We start from the raw sequence: 16,969 nt of genomic DNA, 5'->3' as shown, positions 1-16,969 counted from the left end.
TTACCAAGATACAGAAGCAATCTAGGTGTTCATCAACAAATAAATGGATTAAGAAGATGTGGTATGTACGTATACAATGGAATATTATTCAGCCACTTAAGAAATGAAAATTTTGACATTTACAACCACATGAATAAACCCAAATGATATTATTTAGTGAAAAAAGTCAGACAGAGAAAGATGAATACTGTAGGATATCCCTTACATGTGGAATCTAAAAAAATGCAACAAACTAGTGAATATAACCCAAAAGAATCAGATTCACAGATATAGGGAGCAAACTAGCAGTTACCCAGTAGAGAGAGGGAAGGGGGGAGGGGCAGGATTATGGTAGGGTATCAAGAGGAAAAAATACTATGTGTAAAATAAACTATAAGGATACTTTGTATAGCACAGGGAATATAGCTATAAATATTTCATGGTAACTATAAATGAAGTATAGCCTTTAAAAATTGTGAACACTCTGTTGTACGTCTGAAATTTATATTGCACATCAATATTCTTCACTCAAAACATTTTAAAAAATTAATTGTTGTGTAAAATGTGGCAACAGAGTCAATGAACTATATGTATTCCAGAAACATGGATAATTCTTAAAAACAGAATGTGGAGTAGAGAGAGAGAGAGGCAGGGGGAATGAGAATGGGCTAAGAAAGAATGCATTAATAAATAAGCATAAATATGTAAATAATTCCTGTAAACAAGTATGGGTCCTTGAAAGTACAAACGGTAATATTGTGCTAAAAAATTAAGGTTTACCCAGCCAGATCTACATACTAAATCTGGTTCTAGCCATATGGTCTATTGGAAGTTACATAAATGCTGTAAGGCCTATTTTTTTTTCTGATCTGAAAATGATAATTATAATACACTCATCTTACAAGAGTAGGATGAGCTTGTATATTTAAAGCACTTATTACAGGGCTTGATACATAGTAAAATTCTGAGTAAAAAAATAGCAATTATTACTGTTTCTTTATTATTGTTATTTTTAGAGAAATTGCATGAATATGAGAGATCAGGACTTTGTTTAAAGTTGATTCTTGTTAAACGTTTGTTGGATACATAATAGAAGAATAGAGTATATTGATCACAACTGCTAGAGAGGGATGAGCTGGGAAGTATTCAGTCATATATTAAATATTTGTTAAATGTTTCTTGTGTGTCAGGACCCAAGGATACAAAGGTAAGTTAAAAACTAGCATGGATCATAGCCAGTACAGGTGAAGGCAATTAGTAAAAAAAATCATACAAACACATGTAAGATTCCAGTTACTACAAATACAGCGAAAGAGAGAAATATTCTGTGTGTGTGTGTGTCTAATATATATGTACATGCAGGTATATATATCTGGCTTCCCTATTGGCTCAGTTGGTAAAGAATCTGTCTGCAGTGCAGGAGACCCGGGTTTGATTCCTGGGTTGGGAAGTTACCCTGGAGAAAAGAATGGCAACCCATTCCCGTATTCTTGCATGAAGAATTCCATGGACAGAGGAGTCTAGCAGGCTACAGTCCATGGGTCGCAAAAAGTTGGACTGAGCAGCTAAGTACACATGCATATATAAATATATATATACATATATATATATATATATATATATATATATATATATATACATATATATATATATAAAGCCACCAGCTTTCCTGGTGGCTCAGATGGTAAACGTCTGCCAGCAATGCGGGAGACCTGAGTTGGATCCCTGGGTTTGGAAGATCCCCTGGAGAAGGAAATGGCAACCCACTCCAGTAGTCTTGCCTGGAAAATTCCATAGATGGAGGAGCCTGATAGGCTACAGTCCATGGGGTTGCAAAGAGTTGGACACAACTGAGTGACTTCTCTCTCTATATATATATATATAGAGAGAGAGATGGGATAACCACTAGACCATTCAGGTATGACCTAAATCAAATCCCTTATGAATATACAGTGGAAGTGAGAAATAGATTTAAGGGACTAGATCTGATAGACAGAGAGCCTGATGAACTATGGACGGAGGTTCATGACGTTGTACAGGAGACAGGGATCAAGACCATCCCCATGGAAAAGAAATGTAAAAAGGCAAAATGGTTGTCTGAGGAGGGCTTACAAATAGCTGTGAAAAGAAGAGAAGCAAAAAGCAAAGGAGAAAAGGAAAGATATTCCCATTTGAATGCAGAGTTCCAAAGAATAGCAAGGAGAGATAAGAAAGCCTTCCTCAGCAATCAATGCAAAGAAATAGAGGAAAACAACAGAATGGGAAAGACTAGAGAGCTCTTCAAGAAAATTAGAGATACCAAGGGAACATTTCATGCAAAAATGGGCTCAATAAAGGACAGAAATGGTATGGACCTAACAGAAGCAGAAGATATTAAGAAGAGGTGGCAAGAATACACAGAAGAACTGTACAAAAAAGATCATGACCCAGATAATCACAATGGTGTGATCACTCACCTAGATCCAGACACCCTGGAATGTGAAGTCAAGTGGGCCTTAGAAAGCATCACTACGAAAAAAGCTAGTGGATGTGATGGAATTCCAGTTGAACTATTTCAAATCCTGAAAGATGATGCTGTGAAAGTGCTGCACTCAATATGCCAGCAAATTTGGAAAACTCAGCAGTGTCCACAGGACTAGAAAAGGTCCGTTTTCATTCCAGTCCCAAAGAAAGGCAATCCCAAAGAATGCTCAAACTACCACACAATTGCACTCATCTCACACGCTAGTAAAGTAATGCTCAAAATTCTCCAAGCCAGGCTTCAGCAATACGTGAACTGAGAACTTCCAGATGTTTAAGCTGGTTTTAGAAAAGGCAGAGGAACCAGAGATCAAATTGCCAATATCCGCTGGATCATCGAAAAAACAAGAGAGTTCCAGAAAAAAATCTATTTCTGCTTTATTGACTACGACAAAGCCTTTGACTGTGTGCATCACAATAAACTATGGAAAATTCTGAAAGAGATGGGAATACCAAACCACCTGACCTGCCTCTTGAGAAACGTGTATGCAGGTCAGGAAGCAACAGCTAGAACTGGACATGGAATAACAGACTGGTTCCAAATAGGAAAAGGAGTACGTCAAGGCTGTATATTGTCACCCTGCTTATTTAACTTTTATGCAGAGTACATCATGAGAAATGCTGGGCTGGAAGAAGCACAAGCTGGAATTAAGATTGCTGGGAGAAATATCAATAACCTCAGATATGCAGATGACACCACCCTTATGGCAGAGAGTGAAGAGGACCTAAAAAAAACCTCTTGATGAAAGTGAAAGAGGAGAGTGAAAAAGTTGGCTTAAAGCTCAACATTCAGAAAACTAAGATCATGGCATCTAGTCCCATCACCTCATGGGAAATATATGGGGAGACAGTGGAAACAATGTCAGACTTTATTTTTTTGGACTCCAAAATCACTGCAGATGGCGACTGCAGTCATGAAATTAAAAGGCACTTATTCCTTGGAAGGAAAGTTATGACCAACCTAGATAGCATATTAAAAAGCAGAAACATTACTTTGCCAACAAAGGTCTGCCTGGTCAAGGCTATGGTTTTTCCAGTGGTTCTATATGGATGTGAGAGTTGGACTGTGAAGAAAGCTGAGTGCCGATAAATTGATGCTTTTGAACTGTGGTGTTGGAGAAGACTCTTGAGAGTCCCTTGGACTGCAAGGAGATCCAACCAGTCCATCCTAAAGGAGATCAGTCCTGGGTGTTCCATTGGAAGGACTGATGCTGAAGCTGAAACTCCAATATGTTGGCCACCTCATGCGAAGAGTTGACTCATTGGAAAAGACCCTGATGCTGGGAGGGATTGGGGGCAGGAGGAGAAGGGGGCGACAGAGGATGAGATGGCTGGATGGCATCACTGACTCGATGGACATGAGTTTGAGTAAACTCCGGGTGTTTGTGATGGACAGGGAGGCCTGGTGTGCTGCGATTCATGGGGTCGCTAAGAGTCGGACATGACTGAGCGACTGAACTGAACTGATATGGAGATTTGATCTACTTAGTAGAGAAAAAAAATCTTTCTGAGGAAGTGATACTTGAATTGACATAGATTAGGAATTAACTTGGGCTTCCCTGGTGGCTCAGATGGTAAAGAATCTGCCAGCAAGGCAGGAGACCCCGGTTGGACCCCTGGGTCAGGAAGAACTCCTGAAATGAAAGGAAAGCACATTCAATAAAGTAACAGCATGGGAAAAGTACTTGTGACAGCCACGTTACGGACTATATAGTGGACAGAAGGAAAAACAGTGGAGCTGGAGCAGAAAAAATCCAGAACATGTGATGAGTTACATGGGAGAATAGGTAGAAGTGAGATTATATAGGGGACAGATGCTTTTCGAAGGGATTCTGCCTTTACCTCATAGGAAAGGGCACTGTGTAGGTTTCCTATTGCTGCTGTAAAAAATTACCACAAATTTAGTGACTTAAAACAACATAAATTTGTTCTCTTACAGTCCTGGAGATCAGAAGTTCAAGATCAATTTTCCCAAACTAAAGTTAAAGTGTTGGCAGATCTGGCTCTTTCTAGGGCTCTCAGGGAGAATCTCTTTCCTTGCATTATTAGGTTCCAGTGGCCACCTGTATTCCTTGTCTTCTGTCCCTTTCTTCATCTTCAAAATGCATCTCTCCAGCCTCACTCAAATCTCTGCTTCTGCCATCACATCATCTTTTGCTCTGACCCTGAACACTCATGAATTTCTCTTACAAGAACCATTGTGATTACATCAAGCTCACCTAGATAATCCAGGATAATCTACCATTCTCAAGGTCCTTACTGAATGCACTATTTGCATTCATTTGAAAGTTTGTTTTGCCTTGTAGGGCAACATTCACAGCCTCTGATAACTGGAAGAAGAATATAATTAAGGGCCAGTATTCAGCCAAGTATTGAAGGCTCTACATTTGTTTAAACAGAAAAAAAAAAATGACATACTCAAATTTGTATCTTTAAAAAGTTGCCCTGGCTGCCTTGTGAAGGGCAAATAGGAGGAGGATTGGATATATTGGTGAACCGGTTGGGAGGTAAACGCAGTGGTCCTGGCAAGGAAAGAAGGAAAATAATTTCATCATGGAGCTGTGAACTATAGCACCTTGCCTAAGGAGGGGTTATGTGTATACTTACAGCTGATTCACATCGTTTTACATCAGAAACCAACACAACGTTGTAAAGCAATTATCTTCCAATTAAAAATAAATAAATAAAGGAAGTCTTAGACTGTTAAGAGTTAGCATGAGTCTTAGAGAACACTGTCAGTATTGTGCTGGGTCAGTCTTGTACTTGTTTTCCAGAGCTCATATGTGCCTCTAATCTAACTCAACAGTCAGTGGTATATTGATAGCTTGAAATCAACCATGGTGGGTCTATTTACACCACGGAAACTGGCAAACAATACAAATCAGAAATCCCCAAGCTTCTCCCAGAATCCAGTTGTTTATGTAACCTACAAACTGGGCTAAGTGATCTCCCTGTTTTCTCAAAGTCTGCTTCCAGTAACAGTGAGCTCACTCCTCTCTACCATGCTGTTGACCAGTCCTGATTTCATTCATTTTTCTGTAGAAACAGAAAAAAAGATAGTAAAGGCCGATCTTTCAGAAAGGGCTTGCTCCCTTCCACTTCAGTATTTTCTATGAGTTTTGTAATAAACATGTAATATTTTTATCATTAGAAAAATTAAAGTCAACTTTTCTTTTTAAATGTGTGTTTAAAAAAATACATGTGAATGAAGACACAATGGAAAGTGTATTTTACAATATTGATTGCTAAGCTATGATCTACTCACTGTAAAAATGGATTCCTACCTGCAGTTATGTATAAGTTAGTCTTGAGTTTTCCATGGAATTTGTTACAGGTCTTTTTCTCTTGATTTGTTCAACCTAGGAAGGAAGATGATCTGAGTGATGGTGATAAAAATAGTAACACATACTTAAAAGTAGTAAACTTTCAAACTTATGAAATTATAGAACATAAAACATCATTTAAGAGTTGCAAAAGGAATTTTATGTTGGAGCTGTACGTGGTCTTGAGGCAATAGGAAGTAATTAAGGGTACGGTCTCTGAAGCAGGACTTCCTGGGTTCAAATCCCAGCACTACTACTAGTTTCCTCTGCTCTTCAGGAGAGAACTAAAGCTTTCTTTGCCTCAATTTCTTCATTTATGAAATGAGGATAATGATAGTTACTTAGGGCATTAGATGTTTGTGAAATTTAAACTAGTTACTCCACACTGACCCCTCCAAAGAATGCCTGCCACATACTAAGGCCCCGAGCAGTATCAGCTATTTGTTGATACTCAGCCACAAATATTCTCATTTATTTATTTCAATACAGATTTTCCTCTAAGAAAAGTAATTTAAATATTTACTATAATTATAGCCCTCTGTTCTTGCCTGGAGAATCCCATGGACCGAGGAGCCTGGTAGGCTACAGTCCACGGGGTTGCAAAGAGTGGGACACAACTGAGCAACTTCACTTCACTTTCAACTTCACCACTGTCTTTCCCCGACCGATCTGTCCAACAGAGAAAACAAGTGATTTAATCAAGTAAAATTGATATAAAAATTTTCCCAAATATATTAGATATTTGGTTTTTTCATATTTGTATATCAAACTCCAGTCTATCTCTGTACGCTTCACTTACAATTTATGAGCACTCTTGCTAATCTGGCTATTAAATCCTCCAAAATGTTACTACTACAACTTAATTCAGGTATTTCTCCCCCTAGAAGTCCCCCCTCCCTGATAGAATACGCACACCCATCACTCCTCTTTTCTTCTGGCAAGTTTTCTGAGGTGTGTACCAAGTTCTTGAAGAGCTGAATATCATCCTGCCTTGAGTTAAACAGGAGCCAGCTGGCACCATTTATCTCTTCAAATTACAAGAAAATGTGAGAAACAACAGGGTGTCTATATGGGGTTGGGCAGAGCCCTAAAGGGCAGCCATGTGTGAGAGATTACATCGTGTCAATGAGCTCGAGAATTAGGTGTAATCCTGGAAGGCTCAGACTTGACAAGACTTATCTCAACATGGTTTCATGATCAGAGTTTTAGATTTTTTTTTCTCTACACTATTTTAGCTGCATCTTGAAAAGTTAGAAATTTCCATGAGAATGATAGTGTTGGGAGGAAAATAGTTTTCTTGCTTTTCTGCTAGAATCAATATAGTTTTTTTGATGGCACCTCCAAATCCCAGGAGATATAAAATATTTAAGTTTTCTAATTATTCTTTGTTATTGTTGAATTCTGTCACATCATATCGTTATGTAGACTAAGTTTTAGACTGCATGACTTTGAAAAGAAACAAACACTTCTTTATAAGCATTTTATGTCCCATATGAGTTTAATATCAGTAAAAATTCACAAAGGATTTTTATTCTAGTCAAAATGTTATAATCTATTTGAAACCACATACAGAAAGATTAGCCAAGATGAATATATGCATGATATTTTTAGAAAGCAGAAAGAAGTAGAAATCTTTCTTAGCATTTCTTTTTGTGTATATGCCTTAGTGAAAGAAGAAATTACATAAGAAAAATCATACATTTTAAATCTGGATTATTAGAAAGAAAGCATAAAGTTTCTTCCGAGAATAGACATTTTTTCAAATATTCATTCTAGTTACTACATTTAAGAGCCATAAGAATACAAGAAAAAGAAAATTCACTTTAAAATGTACATAATTGTAGAATGTAGGGGAGCTGGTTGAAATGGGTATAACTTTGAGAAAGTTTTGCATATTGAGACTAAATGAAAGAAAACCTTGGAAATTATGACATTTACCTTACTGCATAAACAAAGAGATACTATATACGTCAATGACTAGGAATTTTCTCTTTGTTTAAAATACTGTCTATTATTATTGAATTCTTTAAGAACCTGAATAAAGAAAACATGCATGCATACGTATTTTTTATAAGGCAGAAATCTGTACAGAAGACAATTTAACTTTGATATAGGCAGACACTGGAACTAATCTTCAGGTAGTTTGTAATTTCCTATAAAAACACAATATCTGGGGTCACAACCAACATCACTTTCTAGAAAGTAGATTTTTGGCAACAAGTATTTTTGTTCAAGTATGATAAAACTATTTGGGGATATACCACAAAACTAAAACTATACAGTGAGAGTGTATGTGTAACCTTTAGAATTTTGAATCCCTTCTATATGCCATTCTTTATCATACACAAGGATTCACTGTAGGCCAGCATACTGCCAGAGCAGCAGTTCTCAAATGTTTTCATCTTAGAATCCTTTTGTAGTCTTAAAAGTTATTGATGAGTCCAAAGAGATTTTCTTTATATGGGGGCATATCTACCAATATTGGCTGAATTAGAAATGAAAACTGAAATTTTAAAAATAGAAGCCACACAAAAACAAAACATAAAATTTATAAAACAAGCATACATAAACACATTCCATTAGTCATGGATTGACAATATTATGTCTGGTAGTGACTAGAAAACCCCCCTGGATACTCATGAGAGAATAAGAGTGAAAATATAAATAAGTTCCTAGTATTACTATAAAAATAGTTTTGACCACACAGACCTCTGAGTCTCAAGGGCCCCCAGTCACCCTCAGAACTCACTGAAAACTGCAGTGTGCTGCAGGGGTGGTAACTGAGAAAGTTATTACAACATTCAGTGACAAAACTCTAAAGAGACCCACGGGGGAACAATGATCAAATAGCATCCCTTAGGGTGTCTATGGAAGTTCCTATTTCTATTAAAGATACCTGGTTAATGTCTTCAAGCATATGATTTTTATTCAAGGAGTAAAATAATGCTATTAAAAACATGAAGGAATGGGCAGCATTATTTTACAAATATTTATTGGGTGCCCATGTAATGTAGCAGGCACTGGAGAGACAGAAATGATGAAGATGTAATCTTGTCCCCTGACGTATTCATAAACAAGGGAAAGACATCACAAATGTGCTCCAATAGAATTAAAAAGCAATTCTCAGACAACCCAGTGGAGGGAATGATTTCTGAAAAGCTGTTTCAAGAAGTCTCCATAGAAGAGGTGATGTTCATGGCCAGGCATTCACAAGGAGTGCTCACGATGATCAGGAGTGCCCCAGGTGGTTAGTTCTAAGACAACTGCTAACAGAGGGCAACTCTAGGTAGAAAGATGTAGAAGGTTGATGCTTTCAGTGACTGGAGCCTCGGTGTGGGGTAGAAGAGGATGGGGTAAGTGGGGTTAGAGAAGAGATTAGGTTAGATTACAGAAAGGTTGAGCATTGGAAAGTTGCTGAAATACTTTTTAAGCAGAGAGATGGTTTGTTTAGAATTATGTTTCAGAAAGTCAGCTTAGTGTCTGTAGAAGATGAACCTGGTGAGAGTGAAACTAGAGTTTGGAAGAGTGCTTTGGGAGTATCTTATTAATAGAATAGTCCAACTAAGACTGCAGCCACAAAATTAAAAGACACTTGCTCCTTAGAAGAAAAGCTACAACAAACCTAGACAGTGTATTAAAAAGCAGAGACATTACTTTGCTGACAAAAGTCTGTACAGTCAAAGCTATGGTTTTTCCAGTAATCATGTATGGATGTGAGACCTGGACCAGAAAGAAGGCTGAGCACCGAAGAATTCATGCTTTTGAACTGTGGTGTTGGTGAAGACTCTTGAGAGTCTCTTGGACTGCAAGGAGATCCAACCAGTCCATCTTAAAGGAAATCAATTCTGAATATTCATTGAAAGGACTGATGCTAAAGCTCCAATACTTTGGCCACCTGATGTGAAGAGCTGACTACTTAGAAAAGACCCTGATGCTGGGAAAGACTGAAGGCAGGAGGAGAAGGGGACGAAAGAGGACAAGAGGTTGGATAGCATCACTGACTCAATGGACGTGAGTTTGAGCAAGCTCTGGGAGATGATGAAGGACAGGAAAGCCTGGTACGCTGCAGTCCATGGGGTTGCAAAGAGTCAGATACAACTGAATGACTGAACAACCACCACCAATCAAGAAGAAAGCTGTGCTGCATAGGCTCTGGAACCAGTTAGTTCAAACACTGATTTCTCCCTTGTTTTGGGAATCTCCAACAATCACCTATTTAATACATGCCTTAATTTCCTCATCTGTAGAATAAAAATGTAACAGTAGCTACTTTACAGAGTTGTTGTAATGATGGAAGGATTTGATGCAATAAAATAAAATAATGTAGGATTGAATAAAACAGCCTTATGATGTTATATTTTGCAATACATGTTATTTATCATTTAGGTAAATAAAATAATAGGGAGAGAGCAAAAGGAACAGATTCTAGAGATATTTAGGGAATAGCAGTCACAGGATTTTTGTGGCATTGTTAGATGGTGGTGAGAGACAGTCAAATTATTTTAAAATGTTTAAATTCAGGAGAACAACGGATGATAGGTGACAAAGGATGAGGACAAAGGGCATGGATAGAATGCAGAGGAACTAAGACCTATTTCACACAAATACTTTTTTATAAAAATAATGGGAAATGCTTGCCATAGTTACCTGTCATAACATGAAGGTATGGTGTGTGTGACTGATGAGGAAAGAGATCCAGTTTTAAGGAAGAGGAATTCATTTGTGACAATCTCTCAGACCAAATAAGAGGAAGAATAGAGTAACAAAGCCTCTCACAAAAATATTTAATTCCTCATTAAAATCAATGCTCTCTTTACTGCAGGGTGATGTGCCACTTTTAAGGAAAAAATGCATAAAAATTAAGAGAGAAACTGGGAATTAAAGTTTGACACTGTTTTTTTTTTTCCTTCAGCATGGTAAAAAAAGGCTAAAAAATTCTTAACGTATTACAAGGAGGATGGCAGCCAAAAGGCCCAGTCTGGGCAAATTTCTGTTGTAACAGGTCTAATTTAGAGTAATAAAAGGTGTTAGATAAAGAGAAGTTTTTACCGATGTTTACTCGGGTGGGTTTGGTGCTAATTTAAAACACAGGTTCTCTAAAAGATGTGCAAACCTTGTCATAGCTTCATTAGCAGTTAAAAAGGACTGAGTGAAAACTAGAACATTTTCTCAAACACAAATAATCAATAAAGTAAAATGCCCAGGATATCAGAGGAATAGCTAAGATGGCTATCTTTTGCATACTGTGTTTATATTAAATATGATGATGTGGAAAAAATTCACCAAAACATAATGACTTGGAAAAAGAAACTTCCTAATCTCAGAATAAGGTAGAGAAAAAGAAAAATCGATGAAATGGAGGGATTTAGGTTACAGTGATCATATTCTGCATAACTTGTTTCTTCAGAAGAGAGAAGGGGGGTGGGGCGGTGCCCTCTTTGAAATTAGAATAGTGTATAGGAGACAATAACAAGCCAACCCCATGCTATTCATTTTTAAAATCTGTACCAATTCATAGACTCTGCACTCAGATGCAGGTCATATTTTATTGTAGTCACGTCCAAATTCACAAAATGTGAGGCATTTTGTTTTTACAGAGCAATAGGACTTCTCTACCCCCAGTGTTGAATTTCTTGCTTAACTTCAGAAAGAATTGGCTCTTGTCCCCTGAATGGCTGAAGATCTAAACAATAGTATCATCAAATCAGAGGCTGCTCTTAAAGCTTAAAGTCAGTATGGGGTGTGTCTGGAAAATAATTTTTTTTTTAATTCCCTTACTATTCCTTTACTGAAATACCATTGATCAATGTGTAAAATGGGAATTGGCTTTGTAAATTGCCTGTTGCATGAAAGGATGCCTTACATGGTTGCTAGTTTCCTAACCCAGAAGGAGAATTCAATCTCTGGGATCGATGTAGCACCTCACACTTGTTCCTCCCTCTGTCCCCCAACGCACATACTCCCTTCTTGCTGGTAAGCCCTCCTTGGGGGTTATAAAATGGATGAGATCTTTCTGAGATCTAAATATACAGGAACGCAATTTTAACATATTGTGTCATTAAGAAGTTTAGGAGCTTTTAGACAATCTGGAGGTAGTGGAAAATTAGATGCAGTGTTGCATTAGACATGTTTTTAGTATTTTCTTCTTTTTGTAAAAGCTGTAATTTTCAGAGTTTAGAACCAATTTAATGTCCCTGGAGTTACAGCTTTTTTTGTATCCATTGTCCATTAGGTGAATTACTAAGCCAAGAATGGAATCCATTTATAATGTATAAAATACTGTGAAATGTCTTAAAAACAGTCTTTGCAGGGGGGAAAAAAAGCACTGGGAGTCCATTAGATTTGAAGACAGTGAGTTCTGAGGTTCTTATAATCATATAATGGTTTTTTTGTACTTTGATAATACAATGCATTAGATATTGGAAGATTGATTTAAAAGTTTGAATTCAATGAAAATTTATGTAAAACTAATGCAAAGTGCATTATGTTTGACATTCCAGACAGCTTTCAAAACTCAGTGTATTGTTAAAAAAAAAAAAAACTTTGATAATATTTATTATTTTTGATACAAATGAGTGAATAACCAATACAATTCTACTAAATATCTTATCAAAGATGGTCTCACTGTTACTGGCATTTAATAAACTTAGAAGGCTTGGCTTTAAACATCTTTTTTTAACAGAAAAATTAATTGCTTTTTAATAGATTTTGGAAATGTGTTGCAAACTCATTAATGTATTTATTTTTGTTTATTGCTCAGTCGTGTCTGACTCTTTGTGACCCCATGGACCCCAGTGTGTCAGGCTTCCCTGTCCTTCACCATCTCCCGGAGTCTGCTCAACTTTTTTTTTTCTTTTTTTGCTCAACTTTTAAGATATAAAATTATCCAATAAAGAAAATCTTAAAAATAGAAATAATTTAAAATTTAAAATCCATATTTTATAGACTCATAAAGATTGACAATTCCATAGTTTCATATATTTCTGTTTATTATTTTATAATGAATTAAAAGAAATCTGTGATTATATATCCTACTGACTATAGGAATTCTGAAAGAAAGCCTCAAACAAAGCAGTCATTTTTGTTTCTGTATTCTCTAATGTAGAGAAATGTGACATAGTTAATATAAGCTAATAATGGTTGCTACAAAAAGTACTTTTCCTGAATCTCATTGATATGGTTTTTTAACTGAAAATCTTATTACCCAAACCCTAATAATTTACTGTGTATATCTACGCACACATTCATATTTACTACTGCATTAGTTTCTGTTTTTTACGTTTGTGTTTATTACTATTTGGTTATTTTTTGTTTTGTCTTCAGCTGTATGTTACAGAAAACCCAGCAGACATGGCTTAAGTAAACTCAAGCTCGTTTTTCTCACATAAACAAAATCTGGAGGTAGAAAACCTAGAGTGGATACAATGGCACTATGATGTGATCATGGTCCCAGCTTCTTTCTATCCTCCTGATCAACATGTTTAACCTTTTAGGCAGCTGACAGCTACAACATCAAACCCAAGACAGAAAGAAGAGAGAGAAGGCACATGATGGTACCAGTCTCAGCCACCCCTTTTATTAAGAACAAATGTCTTTCCTGAAGCCCTAGGTTATGTTGTATATGTCATAAAAATGTCAATTGGCTATATTTGACTATGGCTGGAAAGGTAAATTTATTTTCCAAACTCCAGGAAGTGTCAGAAGGCAGAGGTGGAAAAACATTGGGAGAGTGTTAGATTACTGATCAACAAATCAACGTCTATCAAATTTCATCTATTTTTTTTTCTTTTCTATTCTTTCTCATGTTTGCCAATCTATACATCAAAAGTTTTATGTTAGATTGAAGCATATAAAAAGTCTAATGTCACTACATTGTTGATTTCTAAAAATGGCTATTTCATGACTTAATCCAATAGTACTCTAAAAGCTATTGATAAAGACGTCTCTCTTGTTACCAAATACTCAAAAAATAACCTATAATGCCTAATATCTAGCATTCTATAGTTCATCTTAATTTTCTGATATCTTTGAAAAATCCACGTTTGAGTCCATATGGTAAACAGTAAACAAATAACAAATTTATTGAGTTTAAGGAAGTTCTGCAGTGTTGCGTGTTTAGTTGTGAGGCCATGCTGAATGTGTTATTCTGGGCATGCTTATTAATACGTAACCAACATGCTAAACAAGACTAATATGTGACTTTTGATCAAAAGACAATGTAAAATTTTACCTTCTCTTTAAACTTTATTCACCGGGAGTGAGATTTCCATGTCCATACATGAAATTCAGGCCAATGATTCTTAGATATTAGATGCTCCTAATTAGTCACATTAAGTCATAAATAAGTCTCAATTCAGACTCAGTTTGCACGTTCACACCCACAGACATTTTGAACTTCTCTTCTTTCCCATTTAGGCCTGCTTCAGACTGAAAAAAAATCTGCCTGAGGGAGAGAGTCTGTCAATGACTTCCTGCTGCTTAATAAACCTAATGACTTGAAACAATTAATTGGTTCACAAATCTGTAGATCAGAAATTTGGATGAGGTTCAGGGATGTGGTTCTTTTATTGGTCTGAGGTGAACTCATTGATACCTCCTTCTTGAGTCACCAGTCAGCTGGTGGTTAGTAACCTCACATTCATGTCTGTTTGCTGGCTAGGACACCCCAATACATATATCTCATCCTCCAATAGGCTGGCCCCGGCTCATTCACAGGATGGTGGTCACAGGATTGCCAAGACCTGCAAGAGAGGGCAAGCCCCAATGTGTAAGTGATTTCAGCGTCGTTCCGGTTTGGCCAAAGTGAATCAATCTGGAAAGTGTGGAGACTCCACCTTTTGAGGAAACAACTTGTAATATTACTTTTCAAGGGGGTGGATCGTGGCCAATTTTGCAATCTACCACAAGAATGTGAACTTCTGTTCAATACTTTTTTGCCCTCCCATCTCCATGTCTCTGGCTACTATTCACTTTCTGCCAGGATCAAAAAAAGAGGAAAGAAGTGAGATAAGGGAATGGGTGTTGACTCGGCTTAGGTGGCTTCTGGCTCGCTGGACCTGGCAGAGGGCTGAAGTTGACTCTTGAGTGGGACACCGTCATGGTTTCTTCAGTGGGTATTGTCCCCAGAGATGTCTATTATTCTTGACCTTTGCAAGATGCACTTTTTATCTGAGTACTTACTTGCACTTTCTCCCCAGGCATCCCGTTTCAGACCTTCAACCTCTTGAATGAAACCCAAGGCAAGCTGACTCCTGCTCTCTCTCTGTACCATTATCTTCCATCTGGTCAATAGGACCATAGGTTTGTCCTGACAATTTCTAGAACTGCAGGACAATCTCAACACAGAAACATCCTAGATACACCATTAAAACAGTTCAGCAGGCTTTCCCTTGCCCTCTTAGTTTCCTGCGTGGGAGTCAGACCTGGGTTCTCAATCTACATTAGCTGTATTGGTCATAAGAACAGCATTAAATTTCTGTTTCTTCCGTGTGAAAACATTTCAAAGTTCTCAGTGCGTCCCTTCAAGCTTTGGGTTAGGCACTCTCATTCACTTACTCCTCAACCAAAGGAAGTAGCTGGGACTTCCAGCTTAGACAGTCTCTCTCCAAAGAAATTATTTCACCAGTCTGTTCTCTTTAATTTTTTTTTCTGATCCTTGTTTACATCTTTGATCTGGCTGAGGGGTACAGGAGTCATGGAACAGATTACATTTGTAAATTCTGCATATGGTGTATGTATTGGCAGAGAATATTTATTCCCTTTGTAAATTCCACATATGGTATGTGTGTGTGTGTTGGGGGTGGTGGTGGATCATATTGGTATCTTAGTGAAAATTACTGGGGCAGGAAGGATTCCATCCTGATAGGAAGGGAGGAAGGAAACAGAAAAGGAAATCCGCTTTTTCAGTATCTTGCTTTAGAGCCTGTTCATCTTTATTTTGAAGATGTTGACTTCAGTACACAGGGCAAACAAGGTGATTACACACATACACTTTATAGACTACCAACTTCAGTGCTGAACTCTTTATTTTATTTTCTAAGATGAGATATATCCTGACCTCTTTTTATGTGATACTAAAATCCCCAGAACCAACAAGAAAAGACTAGAAAATTCCTTCATTTGAACAGCTCAGGACTGCAGCATTTTGAAAGGAAGGGCTATTTAGGGATGCCCAACCATGCAGGGTGACCTAAGGAACAATTGCCTGGAAACTCATGTGAAGTTAAATTGGCAATCAGCTCTAGCATTTCTTATAGCCAAGCTGCCTATTGGGTAAATAATATGAATTTTCATAAAAACATTCATAAATGTAAATTCACACAAGAGACTGAAATGGCTCCTTAGGGTTAAATGAAATACATATTAACAACATTTATGAATAGTAAATAGCATGCACTTTTAAAATGTGTGCAATGCGTATTTACATAATAGCCTGTAAGAGTTCCACTGTCAAGTAAATAATACTGTAGTTGCCCTTAAAAGTCTTTAATTACCTACAGTATTTGCAAAGTACACTGGAATGGATTTCTGGTTTGTGTTAGCACTTCACTCTCTTCTCAGATTTGTTCCTTTTCTTTCCTTCCCTGGTTTTAAACACATATGTATTTATGAAAATAATTTTAAATTGGCATGGAAAGAAACCACCCATCTAGGTAGAATGGCCTTGAATGGTTTCACTTGTGTGAGAAGGGAACTTTTAAAGTGAGATGGCAGTATCGTGCTGACAGCATACCCATAAAGAACATCTTATAAATGAAAACAAGTAAACAAAACAGGCAGCCCCTGAGGTGTGATGGAGCAGTCAGCTGTGGGCAGACTATGCTTTGGTGGACAGGGGCCAGGGTTTCCGCCCTCTTCTGGGCCATGTGGGGCCTGGTAGCTCTCAGATCCCTTTCCTATTCTTCTCCTGTATCATAGGGATTTATCCCCTGCAAACTCTGTTTCCTACTCCCATTACCAGCTAGTTTCTGGCTCCTTTAGGGCCATGGAAAGTACTGGCTGGAATTCAGAAAGATTTATTCCTTTTTCTCTCTGCTTCAGGCATATATCTGACAACAGGTGTGGCTCCACACACCTTTGTCTGTCTGGCCTACCCCACAGGTTTCCCACGATTCCATGTCCAGAGAGGCTCAGGCTCCGGGGCTCCA

This window comes from Cervus canadensis, chromosome 14 (assembly GCF_019320065.1).
Source record: "Cervus canadensis isolate Bull #8, Minnesota chromosome 14, ASM1932006v1, whole genome shotgun sequence".
NCBI lineage: Eukaryota > Metazoa > Chordata > Mammalia > Artiodactyla > Cervidae > Cervus > Cervus canadensis.
The sequence above is the reverse complement of the archived record's forward strand: the minus strand, read 5'-3'. Positions refer to the sequence as shown.